General features: G+C 51.2%; 1 pseudogene; it reads left to right on the top strand.

Moving 5' to 3' along the window:
- Window positions 1–773, top strand: LOC147350564 (CD151 antigen pseudogene; annotated as a pseudogene).
- The last annotated feature ends 2,560 nt before the right edge of the window (window positions 774–3,333 follow it).

Below are 3,333 nucleotides of genomic sequence, written 5' to 3'. Positions count from 1 at the left end.
ATGGGCGAGTTCGGGGAGAAGTCGACAACTACATGCGGCACCGTCTGCCTCAAGTGCCTGCTCTTCACTTGCAGCTGCTGCTTCTGGCTGGCTGGTCTGGCCTTCACGTCTGTGGGCATCTGGGCGCTGGCCCTCAGGCGTGACTGCATCAGCTGCTGGCTTGGGGCACCTGCCTGGCCACAGCCTGCATCCTGGTGGTGGTGGGCGCTGTCGTCACTGTAACTGGGGTTCTGGGCTGCGGTGCCACCTTCAAGGAACAGAGGAATCTGCTATGTCTGTCCTCCATCCTTCTTATTAACTCTGCTGGAGATCATTGCAAGAGTCTATGTCTACTCTCAGTGGCTGAACGCAGAGCTCAAGGAGAACCTGAAGGACACCATGACCAAGGGGTACCACCAGCCAGGCCACGAGGGCGAGAGCAGCACCGTGGGCAAGTTGCAGCAGGAGTTCCTCTGTTGTGGCAGCAACAACTGGCAGGCCTGGCAGGACAGTGAGTGGGACTGGCAGGACAGTGAGTGCACCCGCTTGGGCCAGGCAGGTGGACATGTGGTCCCCGAGAGCTGCTGGAAGACCATGGTTGCTGGCCATGGGCGGTGGGACCACGCCTCCAACGTCTACAGAGTGGGGGCAGCTGTATCACCAAGCTGGAGACCCTCATCCAGGAGAACCTGAGGATCAGCGGGGCCATGGGCCTGGGCATCGCCTGTGTGCAGGTGTTCGGCATGCTCTTCACAAGCTGCCTGTACAAGAGCCTGAAGCTGGAGCGCTGTTGACCGTGTCTGTGGGCGCCAGCCCTCCACGTGCGCCGTAGCTTCTCGCGATGTGGTGACTACTGACTCTCCTGACAGCCAGGCTGCTGCAGTCCAGGATGTGGCTCTGCCCCTCCTCTTCGGAGGAGACTGGGTTCTGGTGCCTAGGCCCCCCACCATGCCATCACCGGGACCTCTGGGGACCCCCAAACCCCAGAGGCAGCTTCAAGTGCCTTTAGCTGCACACCAAAGTCCCAAGGCCTAAAAGGTCAGCCCCACCTATCTGCTGGGGTAGGTGGGTGGGGGCTGGGGATTAACAAGGGTCCCCCTCCCACCGCTGTCTTCTTTGGGCTGAAGTCATGGCCTTGGGTTGCTCCCTGAGGCCTGCGTGAGTTGGACAGAAATGGGCTGGCACAGGGGGCACCGAGCAGCAGGCGAGTAGGCCCCAAGTGCCTCCCCACAGACCCCTCGGGTATTGGGGCCTCCTCCTTAACTGGGGAACAGCTCTCCTGGCCAAGCCTCTGCCGCTCCCCTGCTGCCCTCCCACTGTGCTGACCACCATCTGCAGCCTTGTGTTCACTGGTTCTTTGTGGTCACCCCTCTCCCAGAGGCAGGCATCCCGTGGGTTATAGTCACTGCTGTATTCCATGCCTAGGACTGCTCCTGCTACTTGACAGGTGCTCAATAAATGTCTGTGGAATTAAAAAAAAAAGGGGGGGGATGGATTTTATTAATGTACTTTCAAGCTGAGATCATACTATATTAATGGTTTGCAACTTGATGTTTTCACTTAATATGGTGTGACCACAATGACTTTTCCCAGGTGGCTCAGTGGTAAGAAATCCTCCTGCCAAACAGAAGACCTGGGTTCGATCCCTGGGTCAGGAAGATCCCCTGGAGAAGGAAATGGAAACACACTCTAGTATTCTCACCTGGGAAATCCCATATGGACAGAGGAGCCTGGCAGGCTACAGTCCATAGGGTTGTAAAAGAGTTGGACACGACTTAGCAACTAAACAAAGACTTTTAATGGTAGTGTGGTAGTCCATTGAATGGATATATCATCATTTTCAATTAAGTCCCTGTTATTGACTAGTTGGGACATTTCTTTTTTATTTGATTTATTTTATTGAAGTATAATTGATTTACAATGTATTAATTTCTGCTGTATAGCCAAATGATTCAGTTATACAATCATATACATTCTTTTTCATGTCCTTTTCCATTATGTTTTATCACAGGATATTGAATTTAGTACCCTGTAGGACCTTATTGTTTATCCATCTTATATATAACAGCTTGCATTTCCTAATCCCAATCCACCCCTCCCCCACTCCCCTTCTCCCTTTGCTAACCACAGATCTGTTTCCTTTTTGGGGGTTGGAGGGGGGACATTTCTGATACTTGTATTTGCAAGAGATACTATAGCAACCATCCTTGTACACACAGAGTTTTGCATCCCTCCATGACCATGTCCCTAGGATTAATTTCTAGCAGTAAAATCGTGGCATCAAAGCGGGGATCGTGTTTATCCTCTTGATATATATTGCCAGATTGGCTCAAAGAACAGTTGTACCATCTCTGAGTTTGCTTTGATGACCCTTAGCATTTGGCCTTCTTAATGGAATCCTCTGAACACAAAGGAAATGTCACTATCTGCTTACTTAAGGTTGAGGTCACTCAGCGAGACAGGTGATGTCTGCTGCCTACAGAAAGCCCCTTCATTTCCAGTGACGGGTACACCTTCGAGCACTGACAGGGCCGGCATGTGATTTGTGGGGATCCTCTAGGCAGTGATGCTTTAAGACTAGAAGTCGCTTCAGCTGGGCCTGAGGGGTTTATCATTCTGGAAACTGATGACAGCCTGCCCCAGCCAAATTCTGTCCCAACTGGATATTCCTCCTTTTGTGTCTAAAACAGGCCCTGGGCTCAGCCAGCTGGCCTGTCGCTGATCCCTGCCCACACCTGACCAAGTCTCGTGTGCCTTTGCTCACCTGCCTTCACTACACTCTCTTCCATCTGCTTCCCCACGGTCTAGGGCTGCTCCCCACCCCCACCTTCTTGGAAGCCCCCCAGGGAGCCCCTTCCAGCCCAGAACTGCTGTCAGTCACTCTGATGACCAACCTCTCCTCTGACATTTCATCTCACTGTGCTGTGTAGACACCTTTGTGCCTGGATAAGTTGAAATCTCCAACTGAGTATTTTTCTCCCTCTGGAAACTGGTCCATAGTAGGGATAGTCAGGCCTGGGACTGAGCCTTGACTCTGCTTCCTACTAGCTCTGTGCCTTTGGACAATGTATTGAATCCTTCTGAGCCTCAGTTTTCCCATCTGTAAAGTGGGATTATAATAGTACCTATCTGAAAGAGTTGCTCTGAAAATCCAATCCGCATAAAGTTCTTCACAGAGTGCCTGACCACGAAACAATTGCTGAAATCGATGGACAAATAGGAATTCATCTTCATTTTGTCTCTACCTCCACAGAGGCTGAACCAGTGATATGCACAATGTTAAAGGAGACATTTGTGGATGGAATGAACATATATAAGCCTTCACTGTGTTTGTATTTAGCCTTACTAAACAGC

This window comes from Bos grunniens, chromosome 20, assembly GCF_055505025.1.
Source record: "Bos grunniens cultivar Pamir isolate PY7600 chromosome 20, Bosgru_T2T1.0, whole genome shotgun sequence".
Lineage (NCBI taxonomy): Eukaryota > Metazoa > Chordata > Mammalia > Artiodactyla > Bovidae > Bos > Bos grunniens.
Note: the sequence above shows the minus strand (reverse complement) of the source record. Positions and strands in the feature narration are given on the sequence as shown.